Below are 20,590 nucleotides of genomic sequence, written 5' to 3'. Positions count from 1 at the left end.
TTTTTTAATAGTGGCCTTAAAATATTGTTTTTAAAACATATGTGAAACCTTTTTACCATAAATGTCTTATTGCATTTGCTTATAAGCACAAAACAATCGAAATAGATACAAATGTTTTCTTTTGAATGAGTTTTCCACCTTACAATGTTTTTGAAAGGGGAACCTTTATTTTGAAGGTTTCCTCATTACCGTATCTGAGTGACGTCATCTTTAGTGCTGCTAGCAGAATAGTAGCACGCAGAGGAGTGAAAGATTAGTCTACGCAGAAGCATTGACAGAACAGTTCAAATACCGAAGGGTGATTTAAAAAAAAAAAAAAAAAAAGTTTTTTGTCCCCGCACTCGACAGCAACATACGAGCGGATTATGATTGTCAAGAACTTGAAGAAGCGTGAGAGAAGATAAAGGACCTAACGGTATACATTTGAAGTGCTTTCCGAATAGAAACGGCCAAAAGTCTCGTATCTGCTCTAAAGTTCCTGTGAGGACAGGGACGAAAATYTATGCCATGTCTTTTTGGGACAGGATTTTCTGACATGTATCATAAAACATATATTTTATTTACAGTTGATCCTTGGATAAAGGCATATCACCCAGTAGTCGCCTACCTAACTACCAACGGGAAACGTTGACTCGTCCGTGCTACTGCAGGTAATTAAGTGGTAAAACATTACCTGCTCATTCATTGCGTGGTTACTGTAACGTTGGCACAGTTGGATCACTATGGGACTCTGTAGAGCATTTACAAAAATGAGGCACTTCAATTATTATAAGTAGTGCATCATTGTAGCAGTTGTCAAAACATGTTTTGCTGACAACTTTGTTTAAATGGCTGTTTGGAGCTCGTCTGGACTGTTGCCCATGACTTATGCACAAGGAGTCACACATTTGTCGTAAGCAACAAGTGTAGACTAATGCCGCGTTTAAAACAACTGGGAATTTAAATCACGATTTAAGTATATCTTCAGGTCGGATTTGGAATTCCGAGTTGGATTACCGTTCAAATCGATTTTTGCCAGTCGGAACTAGTTTTGTCACCGGAGTTCCTAGTTGTTTTGGACGCTGGGAAGTCGCAGAGTTCCGAGTTCCCAGTTGTGTTGAACGCGGCATAACAGTGAAAAGCTTACTTACGGCCCTTCCCAAGAACGCATAGAGAAAGAAAATTGAGAAATAATATCAAAGTAAAAACATGTKATAATAAGTACACAATGAGTAACGATAACATGGCTATATACACTGGGTACCAGTGTCGAGTCTGCGCAGGAGTACGAGGTAATTGAGGTAGATATGTACATATAACTGTAGCGCCTTGTGGTCGGTGGGATGCCAAGCAGTTGCCATACCAAGCGGTGATGCAGCCAGTCAAGATGGTCGTTATGTTGCAGCAGTGGATCTGATGGTCCATGCCAAATATTTTCAGCCTCCWGAGGTGGAAGAGGCGTTGTCCTGCACTCTTCACGGCTGAGTTGGTGTTTGTGGACCATGATAAATCCTTAGTGATGTGGACACAGAGGAACTTGAAGCTCTCGACCCACTACACTACAGCCCTGTCGATGTGAATGGGGGCATGCTCTGCCCTCCGTTTTCTGTAGTCCACAATCAGCTCGTTTGTCTTGCTGACGTTGAGGGAGAGCCAGGTCTCTGACCTACTCACCATAGGCTGTCTCATTGTCGTTGCTGATCAGGCTTGCCACCATCGTGTCGTCTGCAAACTTTATGATGGTCTTGGWGTCGTGTTTGGCCACGCAGTCATGGGTGAACAGGGAGTACAGYAGGGGACTAAGCACACACCCCTGAGGGGCCCCCGTGTTGAAGGTCAGATTGGTGGATGTGTTGTTACCTACCCTTACCACCAGGGGGAGGCCTGTCAGGAAGTCCAGGATCCAGTTGCAGAGTGCGGTGTTTAGTCCCAGGGTCCTTAGCTTAGTGATGAGCTTGGAAGGCACTATGGTGTTGAACGCTGAGCTGTAGTCTATGAACAGCATTCTCACATAGGTATTCCTCTTGTCCAGGTGGGACAGGGCAGTGTGGAGTGCAATAGAGATTGTGTCGTCTGTGGATCTGTTGGGCCAGTATGTGAATTGGAATGGGTCCATGGTGTCTGGGATGATGGTGTTGATGTGAGCCATGACCTGCCGTTCAAAGCATTTCATGGCTACAAATGTGAGTGCTACAGGACGATAGTCATTTAGACGGGTTTAAGCTGTATTGGGGTACTGAGAACTAAATGCCCTACCAAAATTAAGTTACTTTTTCRGTTACTGAGGGGTATTGTCTTCTGATCCAGAGATGGTGTAGGTGACTTGTCAAATTCCCTCCTTTGTCTGATGGATGATTTATATGTGTCTGTTTTTGGTTACACAAGTGTCTCAGTATTGTTATGATTGCCATTCATGAGTTGATACTGTCCACAATAGCAGGCAGTTAACTTTGTTACTTCCTCACTTGTTACAGTGAATGCTAGGAGGTACAGTGAGATGGGAAATTTCAAATTAAGGTTGACGATACCAGCCCACCAGTATGTGTCAAAAACCCTTTCTGCCCTTGCCTTTGAGAACTTGGATTGATTCCCAGCTTGGGAAAAACATACAGCACCTAATATCCTTTAGTGTGAACAATAGACTGTGTTGTTCCATGGCAAGCCAGGTCAAAACTGACTAGTCCCAATTAATTGTATTTTCAGTCAAAATTCACAAGCCTCGCTGACAGTCTTTGACTGAATGGGTCACAGGTTGTTTTTTTGTTTGTTGGAAAGTTGAATTGCTTGGAATACTTCTCAGACGTCACCTTGGTCATGGGTATTCTGTTTGCTCTTTCCCTTTCACTTTGCATATCATAAACATTTTATATGGTGGTTGGTTGATAGTTGATTTACACCTACACTGTTCCCCGGAGGTATCTCAAAACCTCTGTTGTACTGAATTTTTTCAAATCAATCAAATTCAGCATGGCATTAGTGATGGGGGATAAAATCAATACAATTACAAATTGGGATATCATTATTTATTTATTTTTTATAATATATCGTAATGACAATATCGCAATATTATTTTTGCGCTAGTTGGTTGCACCTGCACAAAAACTGCAGTCTTTTTCRTTCATAGCTTGTTCTCCATCTTATTTTAAAATAGGGAGCCAATTTAGTATTCAGCACTTCTATTTCCATGACTGATCAAAACTTGTTTTCTCATGGTTCTCTCTTGTCTCTCTGCAGCAGGTGAGCAATATGTTTGGACCATGGAATAGCAATAAAATCACAGTATTGAATCACAATACATAGAATTGTGTAAATCGGAATATATATCGCATCGGCGCGTAAGTACTGCGATAATATTGTATCTCGAGGTCCCTGGCAATTCCCAGTGCTGCATAGCATGTGTGTGGTAGTTTGCCAGAGAGATGACTCAGAACTTGACCTGACCTGAAAGTCTTTATTTGGTTGTGTTTTAGAGAGAGACTCACCTCTTATTCATTTCGGGGAGGATTGGGAGAGGGGCGGCTGGGGCAGCCATGCACAAGCATACTTGTAAAGGAAATGTCATGTGACACCCTGGCCTTTGAACACTTCCCTTTCCCTCAGCCGGCCGGAAGAGCTAGCAGGGGAACAGGTGTGACCCAGCTTTYGCCTGCCTGGGAAACACCACACAACATAACCTACTGCAGCAGACTAACAGGAAACTGAAGGAGCCAATTGCAGACAGTAGATGTTGTTCTTTATCTAGAATTTAAACTTGGTTTTCTTGGTTTATCAAACCAGTTGGCTGTTTACTAAACCAAGTTTTATACAGTTAATCCATTGTCTAAACTCTAACATTGTGGCATGATTAGAGTAGATAGTTTGTCTCACGTACAGGGTTACAGATATACAGTGAGCTCCAAAAGTATTGGGACTACAGTGACACATTTAGTTGTTTTGGCTATTATACAATGACTGAGGTTAAAGTGAAGACTGTCAGCTTTAATTTGACGGTATTTTCATCCATATCTTGTAAACTGTTTAGAAATTACAGCACCTTTTGTACATAGCCCTTCCTTTCTAGGGGGTACAAATATCATATTCCCCCCCAAAATGCTAATCTCCTGTTAGTGTCATAGTGAGAGGTTAGCATGTCTTGGGGTATGATATTTGTGCGTCTGTAACATTATTACTCATAATTATTCACAATTCATTCAAGACTATCCGTAAACATGGTAGCATCCACATTAATGTGGAAGTGTTTAGAAACATATTCTATTCTTATTTACAATAAAAGTGACTCCAAATTGATACAGCATTATTTACCATTGATTTCTATTGGGCACAAAATAATGTGAAACACAACCAAAACAACCAAAAAATGCATCCAACAAGTTTGTAGAGTCAGAAGCTTGACGTAATCATTGCGTGCTAGGAATAGGGGACTAAATACAACACTTTTGACTGCTTTAATAGGCACAAGTGAATCTGTCCCTAAAAACTGCTGTAATTTCTAAATGGTTCACCCGATATGGATGAAAATAGCATCCAATTAAAACGGACTGTCTGCACTTTAACCTCCATAGTCATTGTATCATTTCAAAACCAAAACAACACAAAATGTCACTGTCTCAATACTTTTGGAGCTCACTAATTACAGGGTATAGTGAAATTCTTGAGCTCCAAGCTCCAACATTACAGGACAAATGGAAATAAGACCTGGGGAGCATGGGGTAATTGGAATAGGTAGATGATGAGTGGTGGCTATTCAGCATGCTAAATGTCAGTTGGTGGGTGGTTAGGAGGGGACAAGGGGAGTAGGTAGCTGACTAGTGGTGGCTATTCAGCAGCCTGATGATCTGGGGGGGTAGAAGCTATTTGCCAAGAACTGCAAAGCTGCTGTGTTTTTCACGCTCAAGAACGGTCCACCACCCAACGGACATCCCCATCCAGCCAACATGACACAACTATTGGAAGCATTGGAGTCAACATTGACCAGCATCCCTGTGGAACGCTTTCGACAACTTGTAGAGTCCATGCCCACAATTGAGGCTGTTCTGAGGGCAAAAGGGGGTGCATCTCAATAATAGGAAGGTGTTCCTAATGTTTTGTACATTCTGTGTTTGATCTAGCTACATGGAAATGTATTCTTTATTTACCCTACAGAGTGTGGGTTTTCGTAGGCAATTTTTCAATTTCTGATCATACGTTGCTAACTTCAGTAGACCGCAAGGTAATAATGAATTTATCCACAAACCATAAATGGTCTGCTATTAGTAAAAAAACTCAAGGTTCTTTGAAATGAATTCCTTTGGTGGACTGCACGGCCTTTTGAGCAGCGACTTGCGTTACTGAAACAGGTGCGTCTTTCTTATCAATATCATTGCTCACCGTTTACTCCAGTTTCAACGATGTTATTCCCTTTACAATTTTGAGACATACAATTTAAAGCATTAGAAAGCTAACATTTATTAAATTTTTAACCAGAAGATGCTCGTATTTGGCATGTTTTCTTTTGCTTAAACTTGTTGCGTAAGCTTTTGTTAAACATGAAACAAAGTATGCCCCTAGACTGATGAATTTGGGGGCTCCCGAGGGGCGCAACGGTCTAAGGCACTGCATCTCGGTGCCAGAGGCGTCGCTACAGACACCCTGGTTCGATTCCAGGCTTTATCACAACCAGCCGTGAATAGGAGTCCCATAGGGCGGCGCACAATTAGCCCAGCGTCATCTGGGTTTGACCGCTGTAGGCAGTCATTGTAAATAAGAATTTGTTCTTCACTGACTTGCCTAGTTAAATAAAGGTTCAAATAAAAAATGAATGCACTAAAACTAAGTCGCTCTGGATAAGAGGGTCTGATAAATGACACATTTACAATGTTTTTGTTGCATATTTCAGTCCGGAACCTGCCTAGGTTTACGGGGAGTAAATGGCACACTATAGCAGTTCACAAAAAAGCCTAAAATAGATGAGACTCCTATTATTCCAGAACTGCATCTTATGGTTGGAAAACATTTCCCTACTTTAATCAACCAGTCTATTTTGAATTTGGGATAAAGCTGCCATGATTTGGCAAGCAATGCAGCTTTTCTACAATTTGTGTTTTRTTTTGTAGCTTTTCTACAATTTTAGCCATATTAGCATTGACATGAAAGCAATCAAAACACCTAAAAATAACCCATGGTATTAAGAACAAGATGAAACGAGCCACTTATGATTCCCCAAATGGCAGTTTCTTGTTATTCTTGCTAGCAATCTGGCCATCCAGAATCACAACACACTGACTTCTGCTCCATTAAAGTGCGTACATCGTTTTCGTGAAGATGTCAGCTAACCGATCTGTCTATATGTGTGGTCTCATTTGAAATASGCGGAGAATCAAGTGGCAGTTCTTTCCCCCAAAAAAACGTTCCCAAAGTTCAATATGATTAGACTATAGTTAATTACAGTGGCTGTAAAATATACTGAACAAAAATATAAATGCAACACTTTAAACAATTGTATATATTTCATATAAGGAAATTAGTCAATTTAAATAAATTCATTAGGCCTTAATCTATGGATTTCAGATGACTGGGTAGGGGTGCAGCCATTGATGTGAAGGTCCTGGGCTCAGACAATCCCGCTGGTGAAGTAGCCGGATGTGGATGTCCTGGGCTGGCATGGTTACACGTGGTCTGCGGTTTTGAGGCCGGTTTGACGTACTGACAAATTCTCTAAAACAACGTTGGTAGAGSAAGGAACATTACTTATGGGCTTATGGTAGAGGAATGAACATTACATTTTCTGGCAACTGCTCTGGTGGACATTCCTACAGTCAGCATGCCAATTGCACGCTCCCTCAATTTATGACAACTGTGGCATTGTGTTGTGTGACAAAACTGCCCATTTAGTGGCCTTTTATTGTCCCCAGCACAAAGTGCACCTGTGTAATGTTAATGTGTTTACTCAGCTTCTTGATAGGACACCTGTCAGGTGAATGGATTATCTTGGCAAAGGAGAAATGCTCACTGACAGGGATGTAAACACATTTGTTCACAATTTGAAAGAAATAAGCTTTTTGTGCGTATGGAACATTTCTGGGATCCTTTATTTCACCTCATGAAACATGGGACCAACACTTTACATGTTGCGTTTATATTTCTGTTCATTATAAATCTTGATAATGGAAAGAAGTGAAGGGCGCTCAACCAACGTGAGTCGAGGTACAATCAAAAAATAATTGAAGAGGCCCAAGTCGCCCACAGGCTACCTTGGTGAGCGAGCTTTGCACCTTTTCATATTCAATAAATATTTATTACCCATTTATTTGCCTGCATCTCGTTCTCCTAAAAGGTAGGCTGTATCCTGTATGCAAAACGTAGGTTAAGAGAAAGTGGGAGTGTCCACTGTCATCATTCTTGCTGCTTCATGTTCAGTAGCCATACCTGTGAGATCAGGTGCGCAAGTGGTCTCAATTAAATAGAGTAGGCTGTAGTCTATGCATGGGCGGAGAAGCACTGGCCAGTTATCTTTGCAAGGATATGTACTTCCTAAATGGCCAATTATTCTGTTTAGTGATGGACCGGTATTATTTTTTGGGGCCGATTCCGATATTTTCCTTACKAAAAAAAAACGATATTGATAAGAGATTTAAAAAAATGTGCACACTTTTTAAGCATTCTAGTACAGTTGAATAGTTAACACACACACATAGAGTGCTGCGTCCAAGGCACTGCATCTCAGTGGTTCGAATCCAGGCTGTATCACATCCGGCCGTGATTGGGAGTCCCATAGGGCGGCGCACAATTGACCCAGTGTTTGGACCGGGTTTGGCCGTCATTGTAAATAAGAATTTGTTCTTAACTGACTTGCCAAGTTAAATAAAGGTTACACACACCACACTGATCAAAAAGTTATTTTGTTGGCATTTACGTATGTCCCCATTACCAGTAAAACATAATCAAAACCTTTTTCTTTCACTTACTTGCTGTGCTGTTTCGTTGTTCAGTTTCATTCTCAACCAGGATTTCTCATACTAGACGCCGTTTGTGTCTTTGCATGTCGAAAAAGATACACATCAAATAACACTATTTGACATGACAAATAAGCTTGTTGACCAATCAGGACCTGAATATGACTGCACGTCACATAATAATTTAAGGCGTTCATTAATTATATATATTTACGTAGATATTACACATTGATTACACTATCACTCGTATTTCAGATGTCACAACGATTCGTTGATAGGTATGCTATGATGCTGGTAAAGTTGTCTCGTTCATCTACAGTGCTGGTCATAAAAATAAAGCTAGCTAGCGCATCTTCCCCAAAAACATAGGAAATCAACAATCTGTTTCAGTAGCTATAGTTAGCTAACTAACTATATGGCTAGGTGTCATCTAAAATGACCCTATTTCATAAGACAGTTCTTATTTGATGAATGGTGGTCGGACCCATCTATGTGAATCTAGCCACAATAAGAATTAGCCACAATAGTTTACTTTGCGGTTAGCCTTCAAAATAAAAGTTTGTCATTGACAGTGATGCAAATAAATTCAAATAGTATAATTATGCCATATTTGAGTGGATCATGCTAAACGAGGTTGAAATGTTCTTATATAAAATCAACAAAAAACAATAATTTGACAAATCTGAAATCACACTGGATGTATTATACTTCAGAATTGCATTAMGGGCATACAGTTGAAGTTTACATACACCTTAGCCAAATACATTTAAACTCAGTTTTTCACAATTCCTGACATTTAATCCTAGTAAAAATTCCCCSTTTTAGGTCAGTTAGGATCACCACTTTATTTTAAGAATGTGAAATGTCAGAATAATAGTAGATTTATTTCAGTTTTTATTTATTTCTTCACATTCCCAGTGGGTCAGAAGTTTGCATACACTCAATTAGTATTTGGCAGCATTGCCTTAAATTGTTTAACTTGGGTCCAACATTTCGGGTAGCCTTCCTCAAGCTTCCCACAATAAGTTGGGTGAATTTTGGCCCATTCCTCCTGACAGAGCTGGTGTAACTGAGTCAGGTTTGTAGGCCTCCTTGCTCGCACACGCGTTTTCAGTTCTGCCCACATATTTTCTATAGGATTGAGGTCGGGGCTTTGTGATGGCCACTCCAATACCTTGACTTTGTTGTCTTTGAGCCATTTTGCCACAACTTTGGAAGTATGCTTGGGGTCATGGTCTATTTGGAAGAACCATTTGCGACCAAGCATCAACTTCCTGACTGATGTCTTGAGATGTTGCTTCAATATATCCACATAATTGTCCATCCTCATGATGCCATCTATTTTGTGAAGTGCACCAGTCCCCCCTGCAGCAAAGCACTCCCACAACATGATGCTGCCACCCCCGTGCTTCACGGTTGGGAGGYTGTTCTTCGACAAGCATCCCCCTTTTTCCTCCAAACATAACGATGGTCATTATGGCCAAACAGTTTTATTTTTGTTTCATCAGACTAGAGGACATTTCTCCAAAAAGTATGATCTTTGTCCCCATGTGCAGTTGCAAACCGTAGTCTGGCTTTTTTATGGCGGTTTTGGAGCAGTGGCTTCTTCCTTGCTGAGCAGCTTTTTGGGTTATGTCGATATAGGACTCGTTTTACTGTGGATATAGATACTTTTGTACCTGTTTCCTCCAGCATCTTCACAAGGTCCTTTGCTGTTTTTCCGGGATTGYTTTGCACTTTTCGCATCAAAGTACGTTCTTCTCTAGGAGACAGAACGTGTCTCCTTCCTGAGCGGTATGACGGCTGCGTGGTCCCATGGTGTTTATACTTCTGTACTATTGTTTGTATAGATGAACGTGGTACCTTAAAAGAAATTCATATTAGCAGGCAATATTAACTAGGAGAATTGTGTCACTTCTCTTGCGTTCAATGCTCAGAGTCAGAGTATATGCAACAGTTTGGGCCGCCTGGCTCGTTGCGAACTAATTTGCCAGACTGTTACGTAATTATGACATAACATTGAAGGTTGTGCAATGTAGCAGCAATATTTAGACTTATGGATGCTACCCATTCGATGAAATACGGAACGGTTCCATATTTCACTGAAAGAATAAACGTTTTGTTTTCAAAATGATATTTTCCGGATTTGACCATATTAATGACCTAAGGCTCTTATTTTTGTGTGTTATTATAATTAAGTCTATGATTTAATAGAGCAGTCTGACTGAGCGGTGGTAGGCAGCAGCAGGCTCGTAAGCATTCATTCAAACAGCACTTTCCTGCGTTTGCCAGCAGCTCTTCGCAATGCTTCAAGCATTGCGCTGTTTATGACTTCAAGCCTATCAACTCACGAGATTAGGCTGGCAATACTAAAGTACCTATTAGAACATCCAATAGTCAAAGGTATATGACATACAAATGGTATAGAGAGAAATAGTCCTATAATAACCTCAACCTAAAACTTCTTACCTGGGAATATTGAAGACTCATTTTAAAAGGAACCACCAGCTTTCATATGTTTTCATGTTCTGAGCAAGGAACTTAAATATTAGCTTTTTTACATGGCACATATTGCACTTTTACTTTCTTCTCAAACTTTGTTTTTGCATTATTTAAACCAAATTGAACATGTTTCATTATTTATTTGAGACTAAATTGATTTTATTGATGTATTATATTAAGTTAAAATAAGTGTTCATTGTTCATTCAGTATTGTTGTAATTGTCATTATTACAAATATATATATATATATAAATCGTCCGATTTAATCGGCATCGGCTTTTTTAGGTCCTCCAATAATCGGTATCGGTGTTGAAAAATCATAATCGGTCGACCTCTACTTCAGACGTTTGGAAATTGCTCCCAAGGATGAACCAGAGCAAAGTACAGAGAGATTCTTAACGAAAACTTGCTCCAGAGCGCTCAGGACTTCAGACTGGGGCAAAGGATCACCTTCCGACAGGACATCGACCCTAAGCACAGCGAAGACAACACAGGAGTGGCTTCGGGACACGTTTCCGAATGTTCTTGAGGCCCAGCCAGAGTCCGGACTTGAACCCGATCGAACATCTCTGGAGAGACCTGAAAATAGCTGTGCACCGACGCTCCCCATCCAACCTGACAGAGCTTGAGAGGATCTGCAGAGAAGAATGCAGAGAGCTGCTGGCAAACGCACGAAAGTGCTGTTTGAATAAATGCTTACGAGCCTGCTGCTGCTCAGTCAGACTGCTCTATCAAATCATAGACTTAATTATAACATAATAACACACAGAAATACGAGCCTTAGGTCATTAATATGGTCAAATCCGGAAACTATCAATTAGAAAATAAAACGTTTATTCTTTCAGTGAAATACGGAACCGTTCCGTATTTTATCTAACGGATGGCATCCCTAAGTCTAAATATTGCTGTTACATTGAAGGTTGTACAATGTTATGTCATAATTATGTAAATTCTGCAAATTAATTACGGCCTTTGTTCGGAATAAATGGACTTCACACAGTTCGCAATGAGCCAGGCGGCCCAAACTGCTGCATATACCCTGACTGCTTGCACGGAACGCAAGAGAACTGACAATTTCCCTAGTTATAAGAAATTCATGTTAGCAGGCAATATTAAATAAATATGCAGGTTTAAAAATGTGTACTTGTGTATTGATTTTAAGAAAGGCATTGATGTTTATGGTTTGGTACATTGGTGCAACGACAGTGCTTTTTTCGCAAATGCGCTTGTTAAATCATCACCCGTTTGTCGAAGTAYGCTGTGATTCGATGAGAAATTAACAGGCACCACATCGATAATTCCGATTAATCGGTCGACCTCAAATTTTTACCCATCTACTGTTTTCTGTAGGGCAACAAAGTATTTTGTTGGCAACAGGACATTTTCAGTCAGGTACCACTGTGCAATGGACTGATAAGGATGTTGTAGTGTTTCATCTGAACTGCTATTGCGTCACATAATGTTATCTTTCATAGGAAACTAACCCCCCCAAGGGTCTCAAGATTAATCCAGTTTCCTGTTTAATTTAGCTCAACACCCTTCAGGAGGAATTCCACAGCTCTTAATCTAAGCAGTATTGGTTCCTGATGTGTCTGAGATAAGTCAAAACTATTTATGAAAAAACTTTTGCATTAGGCTGTAACACGCATGACATGCAGAAAGGCATGCAAAAGTGAAGGCTCCTCTTCAGAGGAAGGGGAGGATCATCCTCCTCAGTGAATTTCACAAAAATAGTGAAACATTAAAGTTAWKCTTTTTAGATGAAATTATACCAAATATATTCCATGTCAGCAAATAATTGATTGAAACACACTGCTTAGCAAACATTTTAATAGTTGGCTTAATTTCAGTTTGTGACTAAACAAGCAAGTATAGTGTAGAGAATCATTGTACCTTCTAAACTGCTGTGAAATATATTTTCCATAACCAAAAGTATTGTATTTTCAGCTGTCTGAAGCTGTTGTTCAAAACCAAAAGTAAAAAACGTAAAGATGAAACATAAGAATGGGAAGCATAGAAATAGCCCACAGAAGAGATCTACCATTTCTTAGACTTGCTTTCAATGATGACAGATCTATAACACACATTTCTATGTGAATTTGGTTGGGTTGCTCAACAAGTTACGTTGCGGCTAGCTAGCGAATGCATCTAGCAAGTTTAGCCTACTCCAACACCTGGCTCAAACAGAGGTATGCTATGTTAGGAAGCTGGCTATGGCTATGCAACACTGTAACTCTTCCAAGTCGGTCAGCTTTAAGTTTTATTTATTGCCACTGGGGCCTGCCGGTGTAACTGCTAAACCGCTTGCTGTACGCTGTACTGCATGATTGTAGCGGGTTTACTAACGCGTTAGTAATTGTAGCTATGTTGACTATGGCGTTAGCTAATATGGTGACAACGATGTAGGCTGTGTGGAGCGGTTAGCCCTTATGGTATGAAAGTTTGGCTTGGAAAGTTTTTTTTCGCCTGGTCACAGAATAAGGCGTAGATGCAAGAAGGAATTATGCAAAGAGATCATACTGTTTGTATGTGGCTGATATGCATGTGAATTGTGTTTGGGGATGATCAAGGGTCTATTCATWCCGCCTATTATGTTAAAACGTTTCTTAAACGGAAGCACACTGAACGAAACAACAGGGATAAACATACCTGAATTTGTCCTGTAGAAACTCTTGTTTGCAACTGTTTGGACTAGCGATTACACCCTAAATCAGCTAGTTGTGTGCAAGGTGGTATGTGTCACTGTCACCTTGATTAACAACAAAAAACTATCTACCCGTGCACCTACATTATAAACTTTCATTCGTAGGCTAGGTTGTAGCAAGCTCATGATGGATATAGGGAAAATTTGAGTATCATGTAATAACTTAAACCAATCAATGTTACATTGAGCTGGCTGAATGGAAAATGAATGAGTCATCTAATATGCTGAAATAGAAATAAGGCCATTGCCATGAAACAAGAAAAACTGTCCTTCCTCATCTTAAACGGCACTGACTGCCAATGGTATGCATTTCACTCAAGTGATGGAACTTAATAGGCCTAAGACACTCGACTCAACAAACTAAAAAGATACCCACCGAAACCATCAAACGTCATAGGCATTGAGAAAGCATCTGGTTGAGACTCTCTTTGCTTTCTATAATTCAATAGTTTCATTGCAGCACCTGACATTTCTGGATGTCATTTTACATTATTTGAGCCTACTGTATCTAGATTAGGCATTTGTTTATCCACACTGACAATTTTATCAGTGTTTGGTATCATCACATAGGCCTAGTTCCAGCTCTGCAAGTTCTTTCAGCACCTGACAGTAAAGAGAGAGAAGAGGGTTGACGCGTATAGATTCATCTTGATAGGTATAGCCTAAACATATTGGAATCATCGACCCCTGCTCTCGCGCTCTGACAGATGTCCCGAGGAATTTTGCTTTGCTTTTGTGCACCTTCATTTCCAAATTCCCACTATAAAGAAGTTTCCAGTTTCATTTGAGGCAGGTTTAAATATACCCCTGCGTGAAGAGTGCTGACAACCCGCTCTACGATCAGGCAGTACATTTCGCAGCAGAGCACTGGTACCAGGCAGGGCCCCAAGCCTGCTGTCTGTGATTGGCCTAGGACTGACTGACTGTCTCACTGACCTTCTGACTAACTGCAGTAAACCAGCTGCTGGTGCTCTGATTGCTGTAACAGGTAACTTCTCTTTTTTTCTTTCCTCCTGCCTCGCCATAAGTCTAGTCCAGGAAATATTCCACCGAGGAGGAGAGAAGGGCCTTTGTCTTCATGTAGCTACGGTTTTGGTTTTCATCTTGGAACAATTTCTGAAARTCCTTTGCCTCTTTTTGAAATGCCCCATCGGGATTTGTTAGTAGCACTTGGCTAGAGAGTCAGTTTCTCATGGTCCTGCACTTGTTGTACTGATCATATGTTTTTACGAGTTTGACGTTTTTAATGGCCAGAAATGAGGCAAAATGGTCCTGTATTCATACCTCCATTTACACTTTAATATATAGCCTTCTTGACCCTACGTATACAGTTGAAGTCGGAAGTTTACATACACTTAGGTTGGAGTCATTAAAACTCGTTTTTCAACCACTCCACAAATTTCTTGTTAACAAACTATAGTTTTGGCAAGTTGGTTAGGACATCTACTTTGTGCATGACACAAGTACTTTTCCAACAATTGTTTACAGACAGATTATTTCACTTATAATTCACTGTATCACAATTCCAGTGGGTCAGAAGTTTACATACACTAAGTTGACTGTGCCTTTAAACAGTTTTGGAAAATTCCAGAAAATGATGTCATGGCTTTAAAAGCTTCTGATAGGCTAATTGACATCATTTGAATCAATTGGAGGTGTACCTGTGGATATATTTCAAGGCCTACCTTCATACTCAGTGCCTCTTTGCTTGACATCAAGGGAAAATCAAAAGAAATCAGACCTCAGAGAAGAATTTGTGGACCTCCACAAGTCTAGTTCATCCTTGGGAGCAATTTCCAAATGCCTGAAGGTACCACGTTCATCTGTGTGAAAAGTGCAACTCAATCCCAGAAAACAGCAAAGGACCTTGTGAAGATGATGGAGGAAACGGGTACAAACGTATCTATATCCACAGTAAAAACCAGTCCTATATCGACATAACCTGAATGGCCGCTCAGCAAGGAAGAAGCCACTGCTCCAAAACCGCCATAAAAAAGCCAGACTACGGTTTGCAACTGCACATGGGGACAAAGATCATACCTTTTAGAGAAATGTCCTCTGGTCTGATGGAACAAAAATAAAACAGTTTGCCCATAACAACCATTGTTCTGTTTTGAGGATAAATGCTTGCAAGCCGAAGTACACCATCCCAACCGTGAAGCACGGGGGTGGCAGCATCATGTTGTGGGGGTGCTTTGCTGCAAGAGGGACTGGTGCACTTTACAAAATAGATGGCATCATGAGGGAGGAAAATTATGTGGATWWATTGAAGCAACATCTCAGACATCAGTCAGGAAGTTATTAAAGCTTGGTCGCAAATGGGTCTTCCAAATGGACAATGACCCCAAGCATTCTTCCAAGGTATTGGAGTGGCCATCACAAAGCCCTGACKTCAATCCCATAGAAAATGTGTGGGCAGAACTGWAAAAGCATGTGCGAGCAAGGAGGCCTACGAACCTGACTCAGTTACACCAGCTCTGTCAGGAGGAATSGGCCAAAATTCACCCAAATTATTGTGGGAAGCARGTGGAAGGGTACCTGAAACGTTTGACCCAAGTTAAACAATTTAAAGGCTATGCTACCAAATATTCATATATTCAAATAAACTTCTGACCCACTGGGAATGTGATGAAAGAAATTAAAGCTGAAATAAATAATTCTCTGTACTATTATTCTGACATTTCACATTCTTAAAATAAAGTGGTGATCCTAACTGACCTAAGACAGGGAATTTTTACTAGGATTAAATGTCAGGGATGTGAAAACTGATTTGGCTAAGGTGTATGTAAACTTCTGACTTCAAGTGTGTATATATAGATATGTGTGTATATATTCATATCTATGTAGATATATACATATCTCTATAGATATGTGTGTATATATATGTATATAGATCTGTATATATCTATATATAGATATACATAGATAGATGTGTGTTGTGTTTTATGTTATGCTGTTTTATGATGTTTTATGTTATGTTAAAGCGGCAATATGTCACTTTTTGGGCGACCAGACCAAATTCGCTTAAAAATGTGAGATATAGATCTATCAAATTAAAGTTTATTTGTCACGTGCACTYAATACAACAGGTGAAATGCTTYCAGTGAAATGCTTACTTACAGGCTCTAACCAATAGTGCAAGAAAGGTATTAGGTGAACACGAGTCATTCTCATTGAAAGCATCTTTATGAGGAGGTAGATATGTTATAGTCACGCTATTTCTATTTTTCCCGTTTGTAAGTTGTTTTTGGTTATGGAAAATATATTTCACAGCGGRTTAGATGGTACAATGATTCTTTACACTATACTTGCTTGTTTTGTCACAATCTAAAATTCGTCAAACTATTCCAATMTTAGCATCCAGGAAATAGCGGAGAGATTTCTACATAGTGCATCTTAAGATTCACCTTATTGTCCCCGAAGGGTTCTCTTTCTTGGTTCACTGTCTGAGGCTTAGTTTCCAGCGAAATGTCCCAATATGGAATGCCTTTCTTGGGGAAGGAATTAGGGAGATGTGGAAAAGAATAGCAAATAAAAAAAAATATTGGAGAAGTAACTGTGCCCTGATGAACCCCAGTTCCTGCCACACAAAGAGCTCAACAGTAATTGAAAGATTTCAGTTGAAAGTATTGTCTCATTCTAATAGTGATTTTGCCATTATTATACCGATGTTCCAGTGGAGTACACTACAGTAAGTGAAGTGGATTTACACCTGTTTACACAATTGCGTCATTGGTCCCTTATCTGTACTACACAGACATGCATAATTATGGATATGAATGTCATTCTCTTCATAGTGATCTACCCTAAATAGGTACACAAAGGTATCCTCCTTTGCATATTTGGGTATTATTATACACACTGGCTGTTATTTTGAATGAGCTCTGCCCCCAAACAAGACCAAWTTTGGTTGGACCGGAACAAATCTGAACCAGTTATAGACGTCCACACGTGAAACAGACATCACAGTAGAGTACAGCACAGAATAGTAGAGTTGCTCAGTAGAGTAGAGTTCAACACAGTAGAGTTTATTACATTACAATGTTCTCAACTCTAGTCTGCTCTACTGTGTACTATACTGTACTGAACTATACTCTACTTTTCTTTACTGTACCGTACTGTGCTGTCCAAAGTTATGAACCCAACTGTGGTTTGTGACTACTATGATTTCCCATTGTAGCCAATTCAATTGCAGAAATTTCTTTACCAAATTTTTTTGGGGGGGGYAATTCTGTTACCGATTGTGTAACGGAATTAAGTTTTAATCACTGAATATTTCATAACTCAAATTYATATCAGTAAAAAACATTATAGGGAATTGATAGGTCTACTTGTTACTTCTGTGAACTTTCATTATCTTCCTTCATGAGAGAAATAGGCATGTTGGTTTTTGGTAATGGAATTTCAAGCCACAAGGCAATGTTTCGTAAACTTACAGAAGGCAGAGAAAAATGTCTCAAACTAAATATTTAAGTGTTTATATTAGATGGCAAGGGTCTTTACTTCAACATTATTGGGTTTTAATGTATTTATAATACCTTTTTTAAGACTTTCTGGTAGATCTTTTTGACCAGAAATCAAAGCCTTTGCTTATTCTTAATTTTTAGGATGGAAAATGGTTAAAAAAWAWATATATGCCTTAATTTWAAAATAGACACTCTAGCTTTTATTGGACACACAATTTGACAAGGTCCTATGAACTTCACATATTGGTCCTTTTACATGGAAATGACCATTGTGTTGTTCACTTAGGTGACTGCGGAAAGATTAGCCTAAGTTGGTGTGATCATAGCGATTGCACAATGCAAAGAGGGGTACTTGTGCCCATGTTTTCACCAAACCAACTTGTATACTATACAGTCTTTCATAAGTTGGCATCTAAACATAATCTGCCACTTGCAGAGCATATCAAGAATTAGCGAAAAATACTTCTGTATATATAGTGTATGTGGACGCCCCTTCAAATTAGTAGATTTGGCTATTTCAGGCACACCCGTTTCTGACAGGCGTGTACAATCGAGCACACAGCCATGCAATCTCCATAGACAAACATTGGCAGTAGAATGGCCCGTATCGAAGAGCTCAGTTACTTTAAACATAGCACTGTCATAGGATGCCACCTTTTCCAACAAGTCAGTTAGTCAACTTTCTGCCCTGCTAGAGTTGCCCTGGTCAACTGTAAGTTCTGTTATTGTGAAGTGGAAACATCTAGGAGCAACAACGGCTCAGCAGCGAAGTGGTAGGCCACACAAGCTCACAGAACGGGACCGCCAAGTGTTGTCCTCAGTTGCAACACTCACTACTGAGTTCCAAACTGCCTTTGGAACCAAGGTCAACACAATAACTGTTTGTCGGGAGCTTCATGAAATGGGTTTCCATGGCCGAGCAGCTGCACACAAGTGTAACGGATGTGAAATGGCTAGCTAGTTAGCGGGTACGCGCTACTAGCGTTTCAATCAGTTACGTCACTTGCTCTGAAACCTAGAAGTAGTGTTGCACCTTGCTCTGCAAGGGCCGCGACCTTTGTGGAGCGATGGGTAACGACGCTTCGTGGGTGACCGTTGTTGATGTGTGCAGAGGGTCCCTGGTTCGCGCCCGTGTCGGGGCGAGGGGACGGTCTAAAGTTATACTGTTACACAAGCTTAAGATCACCATGTGCAATTCCAAGCGTCGGCCCGAGTGGTGTAAAGCTCACCACCATTGGACTCTGGAGCAATGGAAACGCATTCTCTTGAGTGATGAATCACGTTCTGGCAGTTCGGCGGACGAATTTGGGTTTGGCGGATGTCAGGAGAACGCTACCTGCCCGACTGCATAGTGCCAACTGTAAAGTTTGGTGGAGGAGGAATAATGGTCTGGGGCTGTTTTTCATGGTTTGGGCTAGGCCCCTTAGTTCCAGTGAAGGTAAATCTTAAAGCTACTGCATACAATGACATTTTATTAAATTTGGTGCACTGATATTATTGGCCTTTTAACGCTATATTGGTATCGACCGATAACTCCACAGATAACTGATTTAATAAATAAAAAAATAGGATGAAAAAAGTAGATCTTAGGCTTATCTGAACACTTGCAGCCATTCTCATGATGACATTTTTGTCACAATGTATGAAATCAACATTTGAAGTGTAGTTATTGGACAATTCAGGGTGGAAACATTTTACTTTATAATTTCCCCGCTGTAAAACAATATATTGGTAGTTTTGCACCCCCCCCCAATTATTATTTTTTTGAATCTGTATCAGACTCCAAAAAACATCGGTCGGCCTATAATTAGATGCCTCAACTATCGCGTACACTTATCTCAAGTACCCACTCACGGGGTGCTGTTTATGACAACTGTGCATGTGTCAGGTTTAGGTCAGACCAATCTTAACACCAGGGGAAAAACAACCTCCTGAACCAAGGCTCAACTGAACCTGTCATTAAGCTTTCTGTGGGTTTGCTTCATTCACATGGAATCACTGGATTTTTAATGGAGGTTTTGTCAGCAGCAGGCATTGCACAAATGTTTACCTGTGAATCGCAGCATTTGTGAAACCCCTCRATTTTAGATGAGGAATTGTCAAGTCATTTCAGCTCAATTTCACAGTTATTTTGAGAAATGCACCTCCTTTTCTCTTGTAGTTCAAGCTCAGTGGAATGAATTTGCATTATCATGGAGTCGGGGTGTGATTGCTCTCTGGAAGGAGTGGTCATGAGGTGAGTGTGTGTGGGAAAGGGTGTCGCTCCAATCCAATTTACTCTTATTTTTGACTGATTCTGACATTGCAAATGTGTACAACCTTCCATTTGTTCAGATATCTAGGTCAACGTGACACTTCTTCTTTTTATTTTTTAAATGACAGGTTTTTAGTAAGCTTTTTCCCTCGCTCGGTTCCCATCTRGCTCTCTCTTGGTTATAGTGCGATTCTTTGCTTGCTTTTTATGCTCAGTTCACAAATCTTTCCCATGGGAAACTGTTTGAATTAATAACTTTTCAGGTTAAATCTATTTTTGTGGCAGGGCAATTCCACGTTAAACGGAGTTACACTTTGACACTTTAAAATGTATGCCAAACAAAAAAACATTGATCATTGACATTCAAACACTATGCAACTTTGACCAATTTACACAGAACATTTTCACAAAAACACATTTACATTTACTTAACTGTGCAGATGCAAAGTTTGGTTATTTGGTATCATACTTTTCTTTGCAGGTGCAAAGTTTGGTTACAGAATTATAGTAAAATCTCCCTCAGTTTTTTATGCAACCACTTTTTCTAGAAACTCTTAATCTGCTTCGGATTAAGATTCAAAGATGTCTGCAGAAAGAAAGGGGTGTCAGCTATGACATGACACKTTAAGTTAGAAAAATATATATTTTGGTTATTGAATTACAGTAGGAGAAGTGGATTTACATCCAGTAATGGAATTATGGTAACATAATTGCATCAAGTTCCTGATGTGTACAGAAATGCACAAATCAAATG

The 20,590-nt window shown here is 40.0% G+C and overlaps 1 protein-coding gene across 1 annotated transcript in view; it reads left to right on the top strand.

Moving 5' to 3' along the window:
- The first annotated feature begins 234 nt into the window (after positions 1-234).
- The window catches only part of peak1 (pseudopodium-enriched atypical kinase 1), a 250,762-nt gene continuing 230,406 nt past the window's right edge, over positions 235-20,590 (top strand). The window contains exons 1-2 of the mRNA XM_070442912.1: positions 235-415; positions 567-650. The gene's annotated coding sequence lies outside the window, so the exon portion shown is untranslated. The remainder of the gene's footprint in view (positions 416-566; positions 651-20,590) is intronic.

Source organism: Salvelinus sp. IW2-2015, linkage group LG4q.1:29 (assembly GCF_002910315.2).
Source record: "Salvelinus sp. IW2-2015 linkage group LG4q.1:29, ASM291031v2, whole genome shotgun sequence".
NCBI classification, from domain to species: domain Eukaryota; kingdom Metazoa; phylum Chordata; class Actinopteri; order Salmoniformes; family Salmonidae; genus Salvelinus; species Salvelinus sp. IW2-2015.
The sequence above is the reverse complement of the archived record's forward strand: the minus strand, read 5'-3'. Positions and strand labels throughout refer to the sequence as shown.